The sequence below is a fragment of the Rattus norvegicus genome, chromosome 1, assembly GCF_021556685.1.
Source record: "Rattus norvegicus strain SHRSP/BbbUtx chromosome 1, alternate assembly SHRSP_T2T, whole genome shotgun sequence".
In the NCBI taxonomy this organism is placed as follows: domain Eukaryota; kingdom Metazoa; phylum Chordata; class Mammalia; order Rodentia; family Muridae; genus Rattus; species Rattus norvegicus.
The window spans coordinates 53,080,944-53,105,146 of NC_141534.1; the positions used below are offsets into that span (position 1 = coordinate 53,080,944).

Below are 24,203 nucleotides of genomic sequence, written 5' to 3' on the forward strand. Positions count from 1 at the left end.
GAATGAAATAAACATCTTTTGAATCTCCAGTCGCCAGAGGGGTCTATGTGACATCTCTGGGTGGCTTCACTGCCATGCGCGGCTGATTAGATATTAAGGTCAGGTGCTAAGAAATCAAGGTCGTGACACACTGCATTCTCCTCGGGCAGCTGGGTTCAGATAAGCTCAGTGGTGGGTGATGCCACCACACAGATAAGGTGACAGTTTTTAACAGTCTTAAAATACTGTCAGAGCAAGGAAGGGCTCGATAAGATCACAGCGTTCTGAAAGACTTGTCCAAGATTTCTTTTGTCCTCCCCAGCTCTCCCACTCATACTAACCACACACACACACACACACACACACACACACACACACACACACACACACACACAGATAAACATACAGTACACACACATGCACACACACATGCATACACACACAAACATATATGAACACATATACACATACACACACATATATATACACACAGATGCACACACATACACATATACACACATATACATACACACATATACTCATATATACCATATATATGCATACATATACATATACACAGACATACATGCATATACATATATATATACATGCATAAGCACATACACGCATATATACACATTCACACAGGCACACACATACATATACACACAGACATACAATACAAACATTCACACATATACACACATACATACACACACGTGCACACATACACACATATACAAACACATATGCACACATATACATACACACAGACATACATGCACATACATATACATACATATATACATGCATAAGCACATACACACATACATGCTTATACACACATTCACATAGACACATACATATAAACACAGACATAAATACGCACATTCACACATATACATACATATACAAACACATATACACATACAGACATGCATACAGAGACACACAGACACACATATCACACACATATACATGCATACATACACATACACACACACACACACACACACCTGATACTTTCTGAGATAGGCTGTTACAGACTGGCTTTTGAATATGAATACAAGAAGCGGTTTGTGATTCCTCCCCTCACCCCACCACCACGTCTCTGAGAGGCTTGATTTATGGCCTGGATTACTGGAAGCAGTAATTCTTCGCTCTTTATGATGTTTTGGTGGTAGGTGCACTAGCCTGCAGTCAGAACAGCATGATCTCAACTAGGTTTTTACAGAAAGGTCCCCGCAGAAAGGGTGGCTGCGAATTGGACAGCTTCTGTAATGGAGCAGTTAATAAGACACAAGCACATTAATCATGTGACAGCTATTGGCTTTAGCGGGGAAGGCTCCAGCTTTTAAAAACAGCAATTTAGGAGGAGACTGTTGAAAGAGGCTGGCTGACTTCGCTGTTTTTAACACAGAGTCAACAGCTGACGTGCACTGGGGCATTCGCAGACTTCTTGTAATGTATCTGGGATTTTCAGTAAATCCAATAAAAGAATCAATCTCTTATTTTTCATCCTCCTATCAATTACCACAGCCTGACCTGTACCGAGGAATTAACTAGTTACTTAGTAATTCTTTAAAAAACTACCAAGAACGATTTTCCACCCCCAGTTATCCTAGCAGTGAATGAATCCTCCTGCTTCATCTGGACACATATACTCATATATACCATACCAATCTGAGAAAGATTTGCTCTCATATTTGAAGAAAGAAAAGGATGATTCCCATCACCAAGTTAAAGGAAGTTGTCCTATGTAGAAAACGTCATCTCAACGTCAGTGAGAATTTCTGTCCATTAAACCATCAGGGGTTTATAGTATGAAGCATTTGAAATAAACTTCAAGAGGTTTCTTGGATTTATCTATAGAAATGAACTGATGAGGAGTTTGAGAGGAAACAGGCTCAAGAAACCTGCTCAAGTTGGCAGTGGCGAACTTCTGGGATTCCCCATATAATTACATTAATTAGTGACATGAAAGAGAAATGAATCCTCATGCATTGGACAGTGGTAGTGTCCAAGATCATAGAAAAATCAAGCAGTAGAACCAAACCAACCTTTACTCTGAAGAAGAGGAAATTATGATTACTAGTAATGACAGTTTTTGAAGGCATTGAAATCATGGCTGCTGGGACCCAACGTCAGAGCCAGAGCCTCGGGCAGCTTTAGGTTCTTAACTCTACAACTGCTTGGCCTCCAGCAACTCTGTGTCTTCTTGTGCCCAGGTGTCCTTGTCACTGAACGATGCACAGCCACAGGTCCTAACTCCAATGACTGACAGGAGGGTTCGCTATGACACGTGCTTTTATAAACAGGTCTTAATGTTCTCCACACAGTGTAGTATCAGGAGGTAAATTTCACCATGCCGACATTGTCAACTATGGCGTGCTGATGAGAAATTATGTAATTGCTGCGACTTTCGCATTCAAAGAAAATGCTCATGGTAAGTAACGCTCTTATGCTTGGTGCATTTGCCCAGATTCTTAACAAAGTATATCTCTGAAAGACTTAGAAAATAATGTGTTTTATAGTTTCTCAAGTCAGCACAGATTAATTGGTGAGGTCCACACCGGCTGGAGGCCATGCGTGTGGTGTAGATACACTGTGCAGATTAAGAGAGGAGTGAGTGTGTCCTTTCTGTGGAGAAGAAACTGGAAGACCCCTTCTCTGCTTTGTAGTCTGGCCCTGGCCATGTCAATTCCTTTCCTTCAAACTTACGAGAAATAAATAATCGTTGGTATCTAAAAGGACTTGTCTGGATGTTAGAATCCATATTGCAATAAAAGTGAGCAAACTGTAGCTACGAGCCACAGCGGATCGATTTCAGGATCATAAAATCTGGCAGGAACCAAGTAGAGGAATCCATATTCTATAGTGCAGATCACTGGGCGAGGGCAGAGAGTCAGAAGCAGTGACAGTGGAACCCCAATGTGTGAGCGGAAGTGCGGTGTTGTCCCTGGAAACTGACAGCTGGTGGGGAAGGAAGAGCAGATCAGAGGGTCTTCAAGTGGGCCGAATGCTGTTTCTTTAGGGCTGTTGATTTTCTTTGCAGTGTGGGCTGTGGGACGGAGACCTGGTACACACCAGGCAGGCAGGCACTCTAGCATCCATCTGCATCCCAGAACTTGTGTAGATTTTGGCTTTGGGAGTCGTTAGCAGGCATGTACCTGATTGTCAGCTCCTTGAGCTGTGTGTTTAGGATGAGCACACGTCCTGTGTTCTGTCTACATTCCTTTATTTTTTTTAAATCGGCTGTTACAGGTTCTTTAATTTTAAATAACATTATTATAATTGAAGAACATTATAAATGAAAATGTGCGTATATTCCAACATGCTTACTTATTTTTATTAGCATATATTTATGAACAAAGTAATGGATTTTATTAAGGCATCTCACACATGTACCGATTACAGTCACCCCCCTACTGCCGTTTTACTTTCCCTCTTCTTTCTCCCTCTCCCCTTCCAGACTCTGGGTCTCCTCGAGCTTTCAGATCCGCCTCCACACTCCACATAGCAGAGAAAATGGCAGGCTTGTTTGTAGGCGATGGTTTCCTCTGCTTTCTGTGATGATCTGGCCAATCTCAGACGGAGGAAAGGGGAATAAATAATAACGATCAAAGCTCAAGTTAATGAAACGGAAGCTAAAAGCGCAGTACAAAGGCCTAGTGGAACAAAGAGGAGCTTCTCTGGGAGAATAATCAAGACTGACAGACGCTCAGCCAAACTAACCAAAAGAGAGAAAAGACCCAGTTAAATACAATTAGAGATGAAAACGGTGGTATGGCGGAAGCCGCTGCTGAAACCCACAGGGTGGCGAGGGGATAGTTGGAAAGTTTACAGCCCAGTGAATTAGAAGACTAGTGGAGATGGGGACATTTCCAGAGACATAAGAGTTATCAAACTGAAAACAAGAAGATGGGAATCCCTAAATAGATCAATAATGAGGAATGGGATAGAAGCTGTAATAAAGACTGTCCACAAAAGAAAGCCCAGGACTTGGTGGATTCATTCTTAATTCATCCAGACGTTTGATGAGGCACTCACAAGACGCTCCTTAATATTAAGTATTTATGAAGAACAAGAGACAGCCATGCTGCAACCTCTTCTGCCCAAGTCAAATTTATAAGCACGTGGTTATCACTCTGTGGTAATAATTGTTAAAATTAACAACACAGGGACTTCTTAATTAATTATGTCTGTATCTACCAATAGGGGCAAATATTACCAAGATAATGACCAGAAAAGTGCACATTATAGCATATGAACTCATTTTCTTATAAAACAATAACATATATCTATATATCTGTGTCTGTATCTAATCTATCTGTCTGTCTGTCTGTCTATCTATCTACATATAAACATAGGCACTCAAACTCTCTGGAAATCTCTGTAAAGATAAAATAGCCCCACTGACTGCAGTTTTCCTTTCCATGGTTTTTATAGCAGCTAATTGGAAAATTCCAGAAGCCGTCAATTCTTCCCTTAAGTGGTATTGGCTTCTGTGGCATTTGATGAGATGTATGTCATCCTCCTGGGGTGTGGTCATCCTTGACTCAGTGCTTCTGTGTCCTTGGCATTGACGTTGTCCATCGTGTCTACGGTGATGTGTAGTGCCATCATGGGCAGCACACTGTGTAAGTGGCAGCCTTCCACATTAACATCAGTTCTCTCAACTATACTAACAGTGAGAATCACTGAGATGCGCTGCTCCTCACGGATACAATTTACTTCGGTTATTTCTCTATGATCTTGACTTATCTTCTCTCTCTTCCCTCCTTCTGAGAGGTCTTTCCTTCCCACATGGTTCCTTGTGTACTGCCTTGATTTTTACCTTAAATCTGGATTCCACATCTGGGGAAGAAGATACGTTGTTTATCTTTCTGTATCTGTCCGGTTTCACTTATCAGGATGATGGTCAGTTCCATCCATTTTCCTGGAAATGAAGCAACTTAGTATTATATGTCTGGTCCGAAAGCACAAGGAGAGAGATGCAAAGGAGACACAAGATGTGAAAGGACAATGAACTTCGTGGTGGCCACAGGAAGGGTTGAAGAAGCATAGAGGACATGGAATCATGGTGCCATCCCCCACACCTCTGGGAAAGTAGCCCTTGTAGATAGATGAATGATACAGATATCTTCAAATATAGATGGTACTGGGCCCATCCTCACACAGTGGAATCATGGGTTCTCCTTTTCTACATTATCTGTATGTGGGGTCTATTTTGTTCTCCAATAGTTAGTTAATTACAAATAAATACTGAGAACAAACAAATCCCCAAAATACATTTGCAAAAAAATGATCAGTTTGTGTATACACATGTTCTACAGTTTGTGTGTGTATGTTTGAGTGAGCATGTGTTTGTGCACATGCTTCCACTTGCATGTATGTGCTTGTGTGTGTGCATGTGTATGTGCATACGCATCCATGTGCATGTATGTCCTTGTATGTGTGTGTGCGTGTCTCTGTGTGTATGTGTGGGTGTATGTGTATATGTACGTGTGTGCACATGTGTGTATATGTGTGCCTGTGTGTTCTTATGTGTTTATCTACATGTGTGTGTCTGTGTATATGCACATGTGTTTGTGTGTACACACATGTATTTGTGTATGTGTGCATGTGTGTGCATATGTGTATATGTGTGTGTTAGTGTTGTGTATGTGCATGTGTGTGCATATGTATATGCATGTGTGCATGTGCATGCATGTGTGTATGTGCATGCATGTGTGTGCATGTGCATGTGTGTGTGCATGTGTGTATGTGTGTGTCGGTTCCCAAACAAGCAGGTGAGTTTATGTGGAGTGAGAAACACAACCAGAGGTGCCCAGAGAGTGATCATGGAAGTACTAAGAACTGTGGGATAATGGGAAATCTTAAACTATTTTCCAAATATTTAATTTGTATTCTCCCAAATATGCATTGTATAGTAATAAGCAATAGATACTATTTACTAAAGCAAAATGGCTTATTATGTGTTCAAGCAGCAAGAGTCTGTGTACTTTGTGTAGGAAGGAGGTCCCTTTCACTGCTCATTTGTGTCAGATGACTTGAAATTCAGTGTACACAGAATTCTAACACATGACACCTCTCCAGTGCACTGTCTGATTGCTACAGACTTGACTTGAGGCACCGTCCATGCATAGGATTTGTCCTCAATGTTCTCTGCCCATTTCTGTGGGTCTGACTTGAGACCAGTCACAGGATTCATAGAGTCTGGGCTTCTTATATGGTTTCTCAGGGTTCAGAAGATGCTGTACAGAGGCCTGTGGTCCGGGTGCTTCAGATATGGGTGGAAGTCCAGAAGATTGTGAATGCTTATATGTTCCTGCTGGGGAGAAAGCAGCTCACAGTATACTCTCCTCAACTTCTAGACATGCCAGAGTGGTGTGGGCCTTACCTAGACCTCACTCTTTTGCCCTCTCACAAGGCTGTCTTCAGTTTGCTATGGGGATTTCACCAAGCATAGCCCAGTGTGCAAGCCTCCTGAAAATCCATTGGCTGGAAGGGTAGGCAGTGTTTGCCTTCAGGTTCCAGAGAGCAGGGTTGAAAGTCCATCCTCAAAGGGCAGTCTTGCATGCTTGCATTGCACTGCAATGCTATCTAAGCAGTCTTGCCCACCCGCCAGTGTTGACCAGAGGGGAGGCTGAGGAGGCAAGCCAATCAAAGTCCCTATTTTGGGTATTCTGTGTGTTTTGGCTTGCTTCCAAGCAGGTGGGCAGTGGGTCTATAGATGTGCTGTAGGATGTGGAGAGAGGAAGCAATCCCCATCAGGTTCCCATGTTGAGGACAGGGGTTGGGTTCCTTTTCCTTTACAGAACAAGTGTTCGCTCCACAGTGTCATTGTCCTGTTTCCCCAGATCTTCCCAGAGCCTTCAAAGTCACATTTCGTGCAGTAGCCTTGGCCTTGATGAAGAATCTGGGTCTGTTTTCTTTCTCTTGAGGACACTGCAGTGGCAGGGTTCTGAGGCACTTGTTTTCTTGTCACGTTCATACCCATGACATCATCTAAGCACAAAGCAGCCTTGTCTGTGTGCTGACCCAGAGCTGTGGATGCCTACGGTGGCTGAGCTTTGTGGTAGACTTGGAATTAGAGGATAAAGGGCAGTCACTGGCACATACACTAACTGCCCAGTGGTGGTGGGGGAATTAGGACCTCAGAAGAGGCTGCCACGGAGGTAAGCAGCTCAGACGTTCTCCTGTGAAAGATGATGCAGGGTGCCGGAAGACAAAAGCAGGAACGGCCCTGGCCTCCACTAAGAAATGCAGAAATGCTAAAAAGCAACAACTAATATCCAACTGCATGTGCTTCAAATCACATATTATTTTAAGCAGCAAATTTTAGAAACATGTCAGCAAAATTCACCATACCAACCTATTTAAAGAAGAAAATATGCCACGTTGACACGTTTTAAAAGGACATTTGATAAAATTTAGGAGGTCTTGAAAATAACGCATCTAAGCAAATCAGAATTAGGAAGGGATCATTTAAATTTGTAAGAGACAATTCATTACAAACCAGCAAACCCAGAAGACATTACTGTAAATGGTAAAAGGCTAAACTCATTCCCACTAAAATTATGAACAAGACAAAGGTAATTACTGTCACCATTATCTGATATTTCAGAAGATAAGAAAAGGAAATAATAATTAAAAGGCTGGTAAAGAAGAGACAAAATTATTCTTTTTTGCTGATGATTTGAGTATATATATCTATAAAATTCAAAATAGTTCAATTTTAAAAGTTATTGCAATTAGTTAGTGAATTCGGTAAAGCAATTAACTGTGACACACATCCCAATCAATATCTTTTCTGTAGCTAGTAGTAACTAGCTAGAAATTAAAATAAGAAAAACAATCATTCTGCTAAATAGTAAAAGCAATTAACATAAAGTATCCATAAATTCAGTTCATCACACAGCAAATGGGGTTGTCGGGAAAGGTAACAGAATCTTAAGGAAATGTAATAAGATCTTCAAAAAACAGGAAAATTATTTTTTATATAAAGTAAAATGTCATTAAAGGGCCAGCTGCCCCAAATTCGCAAGCATAATTTTGAAAGTCAATTAAAAAAATCTTTTACCCCCTTAAAAGAATGACTTTTTAAAAATGATTCTTTAGACAAAGAATGTGATGAGAGGTGCTAGCCAAGACACAGCACCGAAACATACTCTAAAGCCACTGAAATCAAGCCGGTATGGCTCTGGGCTACGGAGAGACTAGGTCACCAGAAATATGAAATCTGACAGTAGAGCCCAGGGTATTGTGGGAGCTTGACAAAGCGGAGCTTAAACTCATTGGAAAATGATATCCTATTTTAGAAAGGGTTCCAGAACCCCGACTGCTGCTGTAGAGTGAAATCAGATTGGTCTCTATCCCACATGGTGTGTATATTACTAAACGGACTGATAGTTTAAAAGTAGGGGGTGTACGTAGCAGGACAGTAGAGAAGTTACAGTAGAAATCATATGGATGGGTTTTTTTAAAGCATGACAGTGAATTTAGATGGCAGAAAAGAAGTGATATACCTGCTTGATTATTTTCTTTTTTAAAAAAAACAAGATACGTTTTGTAAAGCTGGTATGCAGTCAACTGACAGATGAATAACTGAGAGAAACCATGTCATGCCAGGGAACTCGGAGGTTAAATTCAAAGGGAAGATAAGGCTTTAATTTTACAAACAGGCAAGGGACATTTACAAGTGGATGACAAGTAGACCAGCCAGCGGAAGCCATGCAAAGAGCACTCATGACACGGATCAGCAAAACCCTCACTGTCCACAAGACACTGCAAAGCTGCTGGAGCTTCACCACAGGCTAGGGAGGAACAGCTCTTGTTATTCCCAGCACCCTGGAAATCAGAAAATCTGTCTGGGGTGAAGGAAGTCTGCACTGCCATGGGCTTTTAGTGGCAAAAGGTATGTTTTCTTCATCAAAACATATTGAAAAATTTCAGATAACGTGTTTGTGTTATCTGAATTTCAGATAGTGTGTGTGTGTGTGTGTGTGTGTGTGTGTGTGTGTGTGTGTGTGTGTGTTGGGGCAGGGGATAGGGAATACATGTGTCCATGTGCAGAGGACATAGAAAAGCTCCCTCACCCTGGAGTTCGCCATTTTGGAGGGCTAGGATGGCTGGTCAGCAAGTCCCAGCAATCCTCTTGTCTCTACGTATCCTTATCTCTGGAGTTACATGCGCACATCACCGTGTTCAGCTTTTACAGTGGTATTGGAAGGTATTGGAAGGCTTCGTGACTGCAACAAACACAATTACCCATGAGCCATCTCCCAGCCTAACTTCTGTTAGCATGCAGCATGCTCATGTCTCCCAAACAAAGCAGTGTGTCTTCCGAAACCCAGACTCTATGACTGTGTGTCACTGAGGCCACAGTATCAGATATACCTATCAACATCAAACACAACACAAGGACCAGTCAGGATTCAAATGGGTGAAACAATGTTACATTTGACAATGTATTTACAAAAAGCCTTGGAGTGATTGTTACCTAGCGACTTGGATGTGATCTCATTATGTACCAGCAAGGATGAAGCTTAGAAACACTTTTTTTTTCTTTTCTTTTTTTCGGAGCTGGGGACCGAACCCAGGGCCTTGCGCTTGCTAGGCAAGCGCTCTACCACTGAGCTAAATCTCCAACCCCTAGAAACACTTAATACATGACTTCTTACAGAAGAAACTGTACTGGGTTGTAGTATGTGCCCCTGATAGGGAGATTGTAGTCTTAACTGTAAGAACCTAAGAATGGGAGCTCATTTAGAAATAGGATCTCTAAGGAGCTAAATAAATCAAAAATCTCAAGGTGAGGTCCTCCTAGAGTCAAGGTGAGCCCTGAATCCAACTCCTGGCATCCTCGTAAGAGAAAGGGAATATCTGTAATGCAAAGATAGAAGCAGCCAGTGGAGGGAAGCTTGAAAGCAAAGGGCACCCAGGGTAACTGGCCATGCCCAGAACTTACAGGCCAAGCAAGGAAATGGATCTTTCCCTCCTTTGCCAGCATCAGTTCTTTAGATATCAGACTTTGGGTAATAAGGGAGAATATGGTCTATTGTTTTGAACTCCCTGGTGTGAGCTCCCGTAATTTGCTGTGATGGTGCTAACTCACCAAAGCTACAATGCGATACCAGTATTCATCCTTTGTGTATACTGTATACACACGCACGCACGCACACACACACACACACACACACACACACTGCAGTTCTGTCTTCTCTCTCTCTCTCTCTCTCTCTCTCTCTCTCTCTCTCTCTCTCTCTCTCTCTGCAGTCAAGAGGCTAAGTGGGTTAACACAGGGGCCTGTGGCGCTGCTGGAGGAGAAAGTTGGGCACAGAGTAGATGATGCTTTGACAAGACAAGAGCTGATGGGTGGACTGAAGTTAAGCTGCACTTGCCTGTGCCCAGAGTGTGTGGTATGTGTGTAGAGTGGCCAGGGCATATGGCCAGCTCTTTGGAATAAACGAAGCAAAGGTTGATCGGTAATCTCTCACATTCATTCTTTTGAGAAGAGAGTATACACAGAACAGGACGTCTAAGATTTTCAACATAAAATGCTAATGCAAGATGAAAATCTGCCCGAGCCTTTGCATGAATCAAGCTTCCATATCTTGCAAGCATTCACTCCACAGCAATCTTTTCCTTCCATATTTGTTGAATGAGTAAAGTAAGAAGGAAAACAGTCGCGGAGGAGGCATGACCAGTTAGAAGCTGTCAATTGAGTAGAGCCCTGCTGTGTTTGGAATCCTTGAGTCTTGATAACCAGTCAGTTCCCGCAGACCAAGGGTTCCCACTCTTTCCAGACTGAGGGCCTTCTTCTCAGAAAGATTATTTATTCTACATGATTTTTTTTATTGTTTGTGTGTTTGTTTTTGTATAACATGAAAAAAAACATTTTCAACTCCAACTTTTTTCCTGGTCCCTACACAATGATGTTGTTCTTCATGTACCAACTGAGAGAAAAAGAATTATGATAGTAAAATTTTACAAAAATTCAGCAACATGAAATGTGCATTTTAGTAATGTCAATATTATACCTTCTAAAGCATAGTTCAGAGTGTGGCTTCCATATAAAGTAATGAGGACTGGCTTTGGCCTACCATTCAAACAAGCAGTAAGACCAAGAGCAATATGTAAGTCATAGTAGTTTTCAAAATACCCACCAGGAAGCAACAAGAGGTAGGAATCCATGAGAGATGGAAACAAATGACCCAAGCCCCATGGTTTATCTTCAGAAGATACTGTTAGGAGAGAAAGGAGACAAGTTGCAAACAGGAAGGAAATTACTTGTAAAGTTTGTATCTGATTAAAAATTCATACCTAGAATATATTAAGAATACGCCACATTCAATGACAAGATAACCACCCAATTTAAAGCTGAGCCAAAATGTGAGCAGATGCTCCACTACAGAAGATTATGGAAGCTGAGCAAAGGCACTGACACCCTCAATGGTTAGAGCAAAACAAATTAAACCCTGCATCTTGGTGACAGGGCGGAAACCCAACCATGAAATCCTGTGGTGTTCTAAAATGTCTGCGCTTGGACAGTGACCTGTCCCACAAAGACAGGGTGGAGTGTTTCCAATTGTGGTATGGTGTTCAAAAAGTGTCAGATTTGAGGGCATTGTGGACTCCAGATTTTCAGATTAGGGACGTTAATCCTTAATGCATAGCATACGAGTCATAGTGTCTGGCCCCTCGTTCATCATGAGGAGTTTTTTGAAATCTAGTAGGCCACATTCTTTCCCTGGCATCAAGATAGCATTTGGGAATTAGATATTAGCTGAAGATATTCTCAACATGAAGCCGTGCCTGAACCAACTCTAGCCTCTACCACTGTCCAGCTGTGCACGATGGGAAATTTCCGAAGCCTGGGTTTCCTCACCTGAAAATAACATGGGTTCTTATGAAAGAGAAATGAGACAGTCTATGCAAACACTGGGAACAGAGGCAGATGTAGAGTCCATGAGAAACTTATTTTACTGTTTGTGGGTGGTCCCTGGCTATGCTCCACTCCCTGACAGTTGGGTCTTCAGCCTAATTTCTGAGAATAATGGCTGGAAGAATGATTGAGCAAATGAAGTCAGTAGATTGTCCTTTTTAAATATTTCTTTCATTTTCTTTTTCTTTTTCTTTTTTTTTTAATTCAGATCAAGCTATCTACTATCCATGGACCATAGAAATGATTCTTGAAAATATACTCTTGGATCAAACCATCTAAATAGCACGATGTCCCACTCATCTGGACTCCTTTGGAAAAGGGGGGAGACTTGATTAATAGGTAGATGAATTTGTCAAGTTTGATGCTTAATTAGTAACAAAGATTTTTTGTAAGAAATGAGCTAATTCTATGACCATAAATTTAAGTATTTTTATCTGAAGGATATATAAATGTGGAACCCATCAGACTTTTAAGGTTTAGAAGCAAACATGGAAACAGAAAACCTTTTTTGTTTATTTGTCATAGTTTCTATAATTTCAATATAGTTCCTTTTTAAAGATTCATTTGGAAATCTCTTGATCAGGCTGGGGGTTCTAAATGCTCTAATAATTTTTTTTGCTACATTTTTATTTAAAAATAATATGCCCTCTAAACATTTACATTCAAGATTTGTTTTTCCTCAGATGTGTAAATAACACATAGTCATTTGCATCTCATGCATAAATCGAATCCTGCTACAAACAAATATTCAGAAAAGGTCCTGTTTCTCCAGACTCCTCGATTCTCCTGGCTATGCTGACCAGTATTTCCAGGAGAAGAGTGCATAGAGGTCTAGAAAAACAATCGCTAATGACCCATTTCAGTGGTGGGATATGAGAGTAGAGTCCCCAACTCAGCCTTTCATAAGGCCAACAAAGGTAGGTCAATTTGTCTTCTGGAGGTGATGTATAGATGTTACCGCAGAATAAACTCCCCTTTGATGTCTTATATAGCAAAATCAACACTGCTCAAAGTGGTTCTCATCCCTTGGCATTCCAGACATCAGGCTTTCATGGGGGAGCCCTGGCTGACTGAGCTAGCTTCACTCAGGCACAGCCCAGATCCTTGTGTCAGCGTGGCTTCATGCTGGGACAGTTACAGGAGTTCCCCTCCTTGTTGCTGCACTGATCATGTTGTCTGGCCAAACTCTGCAGCTTGTTTTATACTGTGAATTTCTCGCACCACTGCTTTTTTTATCTACTGTTCATTTGCTGGGTCTCAGCCTGGTAAGAAGACATCTCGGGAGAGCCTCCCCTCCATTATAAGATGTGACTCCAGCACCTCATTGAGCCATATGCCCTTGGTGCAGCTAACTCTCTCAGCGAACACTGGATGATGCTTTGAATAAAAGATGCTACATGAAAATAAATAACACCGCTCTCTTCTTGTGGTGTTGTTTATGTGCCTTCTCCTTCTACAATGAGGGACATGCCTTATTTACCTGGTAGTGGTTTTTTCCTGTAAAATGTGCAAGATCTGTGTCTCTAAAATTATTTATTTATTCCGTCTCTTTTTCTTGCTCTAAACAACTTAATAGATATTCTTGGAGCACCCACTCCTGTTTGTGTATGAGGAGGTAAGAAGCTCAGACAGGATTCTGCTCCTTGGGGGAACACAGTATTCTGGGAAAATGCAAGCTGAGCTTCAGAGCAGCCTAGGAGCAATGCCAGGCAGAAGCCAACTGAGTCACACATAAAGCAGGAAGACTCCAGGAAATCAAAAAGAGAATAAGTAGGAAATGTGGTCCTGAGAGAATCGAGTTGTAATGATTACTAGATGAGTTGGAACAACCATTATTGAGATTGACTTCCACCATCAAGAACTTTGCTTAGTTCCAGTTCCCTTGACATAGCCCAGGGGCCTCTGCGAAGCGGACATCGCTGTCTGCCCACCACAGATCAGGAGGTATGTTAGTCACTTCCTGTCTCTGTGACAAAGTTACTGAGAAGCAAATTATAAGAAGGGATGGTTTGTGTTGGATCAGAGTTCTGGAAGTTTCAAGTTTATAGTTTCTTAGTCTGCTTTGCTTCAGGGCTGTGGTAAGCACGTGGTAGAAACATAAGAGGTGTGTGTGTGTGTGTGCGTGTGTGTGTGTGTGTGTGTGTGTGTGTGTGTGTGTGTGTGTGTGTTGGGGCAGGATTTGGGGTACTATTTCCCCCTACAATGTTAAAAGGGGACCTGGGTCCCATTACCTCCTAACATCATCCCCTTTGACATCCAGCCTCCCACACATGGACCTTTAGGAACATTCAAGGTCCAAGCTGTTATTCAGGCTATATTGAAGGTATATATTATTAATACTTACTTCCTCTGTGGGATAAATATCTGACAAAGTCAACTGAAGGAACATTCATTTTGGCTCATGGATTGAGAGGCTATCATACATCACAGATGAGACTGCTGCAGCTAATCTAGTCACGTTGCGTCAGTGGTCAGGAGGCAAAGAAAGGGGAATGTTCAGCTTCCTCTTCTCATTTTCTCCTTTCCACTGAGTCTAGAACCCCAACCCTGAGGATACACCAACAGTTTGAAATGAACTTTTTAATTCCTAACCACCTGTAATCTAAGCTGAGAGCAGAGATCACAGTACCTAAGTCAGCCATTCACAAGGCCAGTAAAAATAATTCAAGCTTTAATATTTGAACACACTAGCTGTTTTGTCATTGAGACATGTAGCCATTGCCTGGGAGGGGCTTGAGTAGAATGTATTGCCCTTCAGGTTCTTTGCAGGACACCATCAACACAACTTGAATCACTTCTAGCTGCTGGGTAGGTTTCCCCACTTAGTTAAATGGCTCTGAAAACAACCTTACAGACAGTGTATCTCCTAGGTAACTCTAAATTCAGCCAACTCAGCAATAAACATCCATCAAGAGGGTCTTCATGGAGGAGGAAGAGGATTTAGAGGGTCTTCATGGAGGAGGAAAAGGATTTAGAGGGTCTTCATGGAGAAGGAAAAGGATTTAGAGGGTCTTCATGGAGGAGGAGGAGGATTTAGAGGGTCTTCATGGAGGAGGAAGAGGATTTAGAGGGTCTTCATGGAGGAGGAGGATTTAGAGGGTCTTCATGGAGAAGAAGGATTTAGAGGGTCTTCATGGAGGAGAAGGATTTAGAGGGTCTTCATGGAGGAGGAAGAGGATTTAGAGGGTCTTCATGGAGGAGGAGGATTTAGAGGGTCTTCATGGAGGAGGAGGATTTAGAGGGTCTTCATGGAGGAGGAGGAGGATTTAGAGGGTCTTCATGGAGGAGGAGGAGGATTTAGAGGGTCTTCATGGAGGAAGAGGATTTAGAGGGTCTTCATGGAGGAAAAGGATTTAGAGGGTCTTCATGGAGAAGAAGGATTTAGAAGGTCTTCATGGAAGAGGATTTAGAGGGTCTTCATGGAGAAGGAAGAGGATTTAGAGGGTCTTCATGGAGGAGGAAGAGGATTTAGAGGGTCTTCATGGAGAAGAAGGATTTAGAGGGTCTTCATGGAGAAGGAGGATTTAGAGGGTCTTCATGGAGAAGGAAGAGGATTTAGAGGGTCTTCATGGAGAAGGAAGAGGATTTAGAGGGTCTTCATGGAGGAGAAGGATTTAGAGGGTCTTCATGGAGGAGGAAGAGGATTTAGAGGGTCTTCATGGAGGAGGAGGATTTAGAGGGTCTTCATGGCGGAGGAGGATTTAGAGGGTCTTCATGGAGGAGGAGGATTTAGAGGGTCTTAATGGAGGAGGAGGATTTAGAGGGTCTTCATGGAGGAGGAAGAGGATTTAGAGGGTCTTCATGGAGAAGAAGGATTTAGAGGGTCTTCATGGAGGAGAAGGATTTAGAGGGTCTTCATGGAGGAGGAAGAGGATTTAGAGGGTCTTCATGGAGGAGGAGGATTTAGAGGGTCTTCATGGCAGAGGAGGATTTAGAGGGTCTTCATGGAGGAGGAGGATTTAGAGGGTCTTAATGGAGGAGGAGGATTTAGAGGGTCTTCATGGAGGAGAAGGATTTAGAGGGTCTTCATGGAGGAGGAGGATTTAGAGGGTCTTCATGGAGGAGAAGGAGGATTTAGAGGGTCTTCATGGAGGAGAAGGAGGATTTAGAGGGTCTTCATGGAGGAGGAAGAGGATTTAGAGGGTCTTCATGGAGGAGGAAGAGGATTTAGAGGGTCTTCATGGAGGAGGAAGAGGGTTTAGAGGGTCTTCATGGAGGAGGAAGAGGATTTAGAGGGTCTTCACGGAGGAGAAGGATTTAGAGGGTCTTCATGGAAGAGGAGAAGGAGTTATAGAATTTAAGGGCCCAGACAAAGGGGACATCTCGGGGACTGGAAAATGAGTTGGGCAAAGCTTTGGCACCAGATACATCTGAAAAGAAATCAGGTTAGATTGGCCAAGTAGAAAGGCCAAACATGAGACAAGAAGCAATGAGACCAGCTAGATACAAATGGGGTCTTTGAGGGAGGCTGCATCCTGAAGATTTGGAATGAGGCTTCTCCCATCAGTGTAGAAATCCTCAAGCAATAGTAGGGTAAACAATGGGTCATCATCTTGCTGCATAACAGGCAAGTGATCATCACATGTCATAGTGCTCTGATAACTGAACACAGACCTTATATCTGTCATTTAATTAACTCTAACTAGACTCCTTTCAAAGACTGGGTATTTTGTACAGGACAGTTGTTGCATGTAGCTTTTGCTATCCCACCTAAGCTCCCAGGAACAGCAGCGCTGCCAGCTCCCTACCAGATTCCCTTGAATCCCTAGATAAATGACACAGACACACACTCGTTCAATTTCAACTCACCTTTCTTGGCACAATTGCTGGGCACTATTATCTCCTGCCTGGAGAAACATCAATACTCTAAGCTCTGAATCTCTCCACCTGCCCTCAACTTTAGTTGCCAGTCAAATCTAGTCCCAGCTAAACATCCCCAATCACTCACCCATAGAAGTGGCCTGTGGCCACTTTGCCTAAGATCTCACATGGCTGCTTGGCTTTTCTCTCAACAAAGCATGGAGAACTCTCTTCCTCTCTTTCCTGGATTTGTCTCTTGCCTGCAGGGACCCAGAAGTCCTGCCCAGCAATTGACCTATGGTCTCTTTACTAATAGATCAATAACCAAATGGGGAACAGGACCTTAGCATCAGAATCATCCCTATAGACAGTAGGCCCATAAACTGCAGATAAACATTTTAATCCATGACCCAACTGTTTTTCCTCAGTGCTTTCTGTAGATCTACCCATGCACATGTGTGCACGTGCACATACACTTGTGTGTAGCTATGAGTAACTGTGCATGTACACCATTGAGTCCCTTCATCTTCTAAAGAGGCATCACAAGGACCAGTGTTTCTCCAGAGATTACCAATCTAGTGTTCTGTGAAAGCTGCCCTTCCTGTTGCAGCCCCTGTTCAAGGACAACTTACCAACCACAATGCAGCTATTTTAAGCCAGCAACAGCTGCATTCCCAAGTTAGAGGGAACATTTTGGTGGTACCCTTCTCTATACTAAGATTCCAATAACATTTAATAAAGTATGAATTCCTATGATGCAAATTCAGATGCTCCCAGCTATGTCATTTGTGCCCCCCCCATACAACTCTTGTCCTTTCTGTTTTATAATGTGACACTCTGGCTAATATTTCATACCTTTAGATATTTCCTCATGTGAAATATTTTGACAACTAGTGATCTTCATTTTTGGTAGTAATGGTGAGCATGGAAGCTTTAGGGCAGTGTTTGTCAACCCTCCTGATGCTGATACCCATTAATACAGTTCCTCATGCTGTGCTGACCCCCAAGCATAAAATTATTTTTGTTGCTATTTCATAACTATAACTTTGCTATTATTAAGAGTCATAATAGGGTTGGGGATTTAGCTCAGCGGTAGAGCACTTGCCTAGCAAGCGTAAGGCCCTGGGTTCAGTCCCCAGCTCCGAAAAAAAAAAAGAAAAAAAAAGAATCATAATATAAATATTTGTGTTTTCTGATGGTCTTAGGCAACCCTGGTGAAAAGTGTCATTCAACCCCCAAAGGGGTTACAACCCATAGTTGAGAACCACTGCCTTAGAGTAAGCACTAAGAAGCTTTATAAGGTTGTTCTATGATGGTATGTAGCAGAAGGTCACTTTCTCTTCAGAAGAATGAGACTTCAGTGGTCTATAGAAGGTTTTAGGTGAACAGTAGAGATTGACAGAGGTCAGAGGAGATGTTCATGGCAAGCTCATGGTGAAATATCCCAATCCTGGGCCTGCATCAGCCTAGATAGAAGGTCTAAGAGTAATCTGGAAAGATCTACTGTACTGAGGAACAACGATGGACACGATGATGGAGGGTCTGCCATCACTACCATGTTTCCCCAGGTTAATAAAGGGGAACTGTGACGATTTTACTAACCTCCTTTGAAAAAGCCTACCAAGCAGAAAGAATCCAGAAGCAAGTCAGAGCAGATGCCATAGTTACTAATTCTGCCAGTAGGAACCTGGTTATCTCTTATCTCTAAAATTATTTTTATCAAAGGGATTTGGCACCCTGAAGAAAGCATCTGCTTTTGCTCCATCAAGCATTAGCTGTATTCTTGGAGAGAGGAGAGGATATCTTGAAGTGCACCCAGTCAGGGGCCAGTATGAACATGTGTTCCCAGGTTTTGGAAAGAGCTAAGATATTCATAAGAGGCAGAGTAGGGAGATCAGGACTGTGCAGTCTGTCAGGCTACTTCTATCAGAACACCATATCCTAGAAAACATCTATTGGAGGTGACATGTCAATTAGCAGGGACCCAGGCACTCAAGGCAGAACCCATCCAACTTTTAGGAAAATGATCAAGGATTATTTAACTGGTCTGTACAACTTGGTCACACAGACACAAACTTATCTGTTGTGGCTCTGTTTGAGCTCCATGCTCAGAGCCGGCAAAGAAGGTATACTGTTTGAGGCTCTGGTGCTCAATGGCTCAGCTAATTAGAGGAAAGTCACATAGACTCCAGGCCCAGTAAATTCTCCAGCAACTAGGCTTTGGGCCTTCCAGTGGATCTTTAGAAAGCCCAAACTCACTTCATTTTAGTATCCATAAAGTCAAAACATGAGCCAGATCAATGTCTGGGTTAAATCTATCCCTGGTCCAAGCCAGAGAGAGAGAGAGAGAGAGAGAGAGAGAGAGAGAGAGAGAGGCCTCCTTAGTGCCTTCTACCCAAAGTCCAGCAGATCCAGTTCACAGATGGGCCATTTCCCTTGCTTCTTTATCCATCTTCCTGTGTGGTAGGCTCCAGTATTCCTGTCTCTATCCTCTTCAGTCCAGGGAGTTGTAACCCAGTCTCTTTTCCACAGTTATCATCAACTCTGGGATTGGCAGACAGACAGGAGACAAGGCTGGAAGCAGATGGAGGAATTTTGCTTTCCAGGAGAATCTGATTTTTACCTTTAGACATCAGGGCTACTGTTCCATGGCTTCCAGTAGGGCAGGACACAATGCTATGTTCTTTAGGTTTTCTTATTTCTTTCTCAGTCAAGAATTCTGCACAGGAAGAGGGGATGCATGCACACATTTGCTTTGTTCTGAGGGTTTCTCTATAACCTGACAACTGGTTTGCTGAAATCCAAAAGTAGAAAGGAAACTTCACATTTTAGAAGGACTATCCATTCTTTTCGTGGGAGTTTGATATTATTTTTTGATTGGAGATCAATTCTTAGGGAAAATATGCTTTGTAAAGTAAGTGAGTCACTGATTGCTCTAGTTTTGCCAGCGTTCCAGAATTTTCTTACTAAAACGTTTGTGCCACTGTGGTGAAATAAGAAGTTTTTTAGTTGTGAAAACAATTTGATCTTTCTTTTCTGTTGTTGTTGTTCATTTTTTTTTATTTTTTATTTTTTTGGAACCGATTCTTACCTGTACCTCAGGCTGGTCTCAAACTCACTATGTAGAGTAGGCTGGCCTCAGATGTGGCATCTTCCTGCGTCCATTTCCTGAATGCTTGGATTCAGAGCACTTATCATCATGTCTGACTGATCTTTTATTTCTTTACATTTGGGAAGTATAGCCATTCAAGGCTTCAGGAGATTATTCCACTCAAGGACATACCCAATAGTTCCTTCAACTGTAGACAGACAGGCCGGTTGGCTTACATGACAGTTGTGGACATATAGGTAAGGAATTTGAAGGTTAAAAAGTGCAAAGTATTTTTTAAACAGGTAATATTGATTGCTGGCCCTCAATTACTTTTTAGTGCTAATTATAGAACTGGGATCTAGTGCATGATAGGCAAAGATTCTTAACACTGAGTGAATGACAGGTATTTATTTATTTAAAATTTTAAATAAAACAGGCTTGTCTCTTTTTAAACATAATATTTATAAACTGAAATACTCGTGAGATGCTTTTTGAAAATTTTCAGCTTCCTTGAGCACAATGCTTACAGCGTACTGTGGATTAATGAACTTGTATGAGACACGGTGTGAATGCAGGCCGAAGGGAGGGAGCAGGGCAGACTGAACACAGGCTGTGCTAACGAGCTGGCCAAGGTGGAAGCTTGGAAGCTCCGCTGAGCAAACACCACGGAGCTGTTTCCTAGTGCCCTAGGAAGGCAGGCTTCCTGACTACTGGCTCACTCAACTCCCCTTGCTCCATTGACCGTTGAGCCTTTAATGCAGGTAACGAATCCATTTTCCATCCCAACCAGTTCAGTTGCACATCATACTTGTGAGCTTCCTCTGTGTTCTGTGTGAACTCAGTATCCCACAGTCCTGCAGACAGAGCCTCTTTGAGGGGATTCGACTGCAAGCGAGAGGCGCAAAGGATTCAACTGACCTACTCCGTGTCAGTTTCCTGTCCTGCTCCTCATCTGCCTTTTCACAGAACCGGCCACAAGCACTGAGCTAAGTGATCTGCGGTACACAGTGTAACTCAGGTTTGTTTGACAGGGTTAAATGTGACATTCTCCCCCACCAGAGAAACCTAAACACTGTCTTTACTTTCATTCCTCAGGGGAAGTTTGTAGATATCTGTGAGGCTCCAGCCAAACCTTGCTTGCACACTGATGGGTGGTAATTACTTTTTGCATGGGGTGCTTGGGGATCCCCAGCGAGGAGGAGGGTTAATTATTCTTTTTCTGCAGACTTTTTAATGTGAGAGGTCCCTTGAGACCTCAGACTGGCAATAATAAAATAACCCTCTTCCCTTCAACAGTGACTGTGGAGATGATTGTACAGGAAGGAAGAGGCACAAAGAGCATACCTGGATATCCCTGTGCCCTGCCCACCACTGGCATGTCCCCAGTCTCCAAATGGGAGCACACAACATTTCCCACATTCTGTCTCCTTCTCTTGGATGATAATCTGAAAGCCCTGCATGCCCCTAGCCAAGTCTAATGGATCATGGCAGAGCTGCAATAATGACATTTTATTCCATTATTGTAATTTGTTTTCAGGAGGCATATTTTTAATTATTTGCATGAATAATGTCATTATGCATTCGTGCCAATACAATTCTCATAATTAATTTACATGATGGAAACTTCTTAATGATTTTGATGTCAATGTTAATAGCAACATCTGATAGTTGATCTGTGGGTGTTGACATAAATCTGACTTTTAATATAGTGTTGCCAGCACCACCAGCAGCAGAAAATTACTCTGCAGGGAAGGAAATAATCCATGGGGGGCAGAAATTCAACAAAGGAGAAAGTGAACCTTGCTAGGGGTTTACAGTCCTAGAACCAAACACGTGTGCCTAGCCGGCACATGAGTGTCTTAGGCACATGTGTGTCTTCCACAGTCACAGATTGGTGGAGAAAAGCCAATCCCTAGCCTGGGGCTTCCTCTAGGGCAGTTGTTCTCAACCTTCCTAAGGCTGTGACCCATTAATACAGTTCCCATGTTGAGGTGATCCCCAACTATAAAATTATTTTTTGTTGTGACTTTATAATCATAATTTTGCTACTGTTATGAATCATAATGTAAATATAATATCTGATATGTGATCCCCGTGAGAAGGTCATTTGATCCCAAAGGGGTTGCCACCCACAGGTTGAGAACCAGGGCTCTAGAGGAGCTTACTGTGAAGGCTCTGTTCATGATGGAACCAGTGGCCCCCACAACTGGTTTGTGTTACAAGGACAATGACAATAGTAACATCTTCCCAGAGGTGTTAAAGACTTTTGCTACATCTATATTTTTGGTAACTTAACCTTTCCCATTTCATGGGGAAGATGCTCTAGCTTTGTGATTTAAAGGCATAGAGCAAAGGATAGCAGTTGTTAAAGACTGTGGTTCCTTGTCTCTCGAAGAGGTGAGGGGCCGTCATTTGTTAATGGTGTCCGTTTCTCAGGTGGCCTGCCAAGGAATCCATTGACACAGTGGGGGGTAATTTTATAGTCTCTGTAGGTTCCACTTGGGGTTCAAAGAGGAACAGCCTGGCACAGATGCATAGGTATGTATATGCACATGATGCAGATACTAGGTACATGGATACGTTCTAGCACGGAATGGAAGTTCATGAGCCTCAACCTGTAACCGAGGAACCATGACAGTTAGCTGACAGCATCTTGGGGTAAGAATGTCATTTTATTTGAGGCTGTGGCACTGGTAGGTTGAACATGCTTCCGTGGATGGTCCTTCATTGGGAAGTAAACCGGCAGCACAAACTGGGTTATTAACTTAAAAAGAGAAAAATGCGAAGGAGGACACAAAGTCCATGAGGAGGCAGGTGGGGGTGGATCTGAGAGGACTTAAGGGGAAACATGAGACTGTGAATATGATTAAAACACATTGGATGAAGCTTTCAAAGAAGTTATAAAGAGAAAAGTGGAAAATGCATAGTAATATAGATCTATGTGTATGTATGTATATAATTGTGCATGTGTGTATCTATGACTGTTTGTGTATAGAGATCATTTACTTATGGTTTGGAAATACAGGAATTTTGTTTGTCTGATGGTTTACTTGGCCATCACTGTAAGATACTGCTGGCCAGACCCTAGCTTCCCTGGGTCATGTAGTACTTTATGGGCTTACTGTTTTGAACACCATAAAGGTGTCTCTTCTTCCTTAGTCTCCGGAGTTGTGTGGGCTTTCCAGGGAATGCTACCTTGTTCTTTCCTCCTCAATATCATAATTACTATTTAAGTTCTATGTAGATGTCAACTTGCAAGGTATTTAGGCTCCTTAATAAAGTGAAACTGAGAACCAATAGAGAATGTCCAGGTTCATTCTAAGGCTAACTCTCTTTTGGTATTCAACGATGCCATGTTAAGGTGACCTGAGCAGATGGAAAAAGCTATCCACCGATTCTGTACAGAACTGTAGTTACTTACAGGAAAATGTTTCCTCTTCTCATTTACAGTGACAGCCACCATCCTCACAGTGACAGAGCCTTGTTGGTTGAGAGCTTTCTGATCTCCACTCTGTGCTGTTTGAAGGGTCTTCCCATAATAGCATCTGGCAAGGGACAGACAGAAAACGGCTAGTGTTTCTTTCCTTGTTGGATAAAGTCTGACTTCGGATCAAAGCACAGAACGCTCACTCCATCTTACCCTCACTATAATTTTTTCACTTCTGTCCCCAGAGAACAACTAGACATGAAGAGGTGAGTGCGGTCCTCTCTGGAAGACTGGTTCCGTTTGGGCAGCCCAGTTGAGCTGCTTTTGTAACCCCAATTTTAATAAATTTTAAAAGAGCACATGGGGTGGGGATAGGTAGATGACTCCAAGGGCACAAAGTTAGTTTGGATTTTCAGAAACTATGTTAAAAGCTAATGTGGCAGCACATGCCTGTCACCCCAGAACTGAGGGACAGAGAAAGGCAGATCTCAGAGGCCCACTGGCCAGGCAGTCTAACTGAATGAGTAAGCTCCAGGTTCAGTGGGAGACCCTGTCTCAGAACATATGATGGAGAGGCAATCGAGGAAAATACCTTGATGTCCCCATCTGGCCTCCACACGTGTCTGTGGGTGAATACACTGTGCACAGGCATCACACACACAAACATGGAGAGAAAGCAAAACAGAGGCACGGACAGAGGGCGTGCGGGGGAAGAAAGACTAAGCATTTACCTTATATCTTACCTAGTTGGCTAAAATTTCACAGCTTCCAAAAGCTGGGTTGAAAAGATTCAGAGTAAAAGCTGTACGGCAGATGATGATGTAAGCTGTTGCTAGGGAGCTGTTGGGTGGAGCCTAGCAGAATTGTCTGTAAGCTCTGTAAGCCACTCTCTCTCTCTCTCTCTCTCTCTCTCTCTCTCTCTCTCTCTCTCTCTCTCTGTGCATTGGGCATGTGCC

At 42.5% G+C, this 24,203-nt stretch overlaps 1 long non-coding RNA gene across 1 annotated transcript; it reads right to left on the bottom strand.

The window, feature by feature from the left end:
- Positions 1–3,202: 3,202 nt before the first annotated feature.
- LOC148006973 (uncharacterized) lies at positions 3,203–24,203 on the bottom strand. Its single transcript, XR_015645400.1, has 4 exons — positions 23,991–24,203; positions 23,242–23,365; positions 11,151–11,228; positions 3,203–4,918 (listed from the first exon to the last, which is right to left on the bottom strand). It is a non-coding gene; the product is annotated as an uncharacterized LOC148006973 (long non-coding RNA).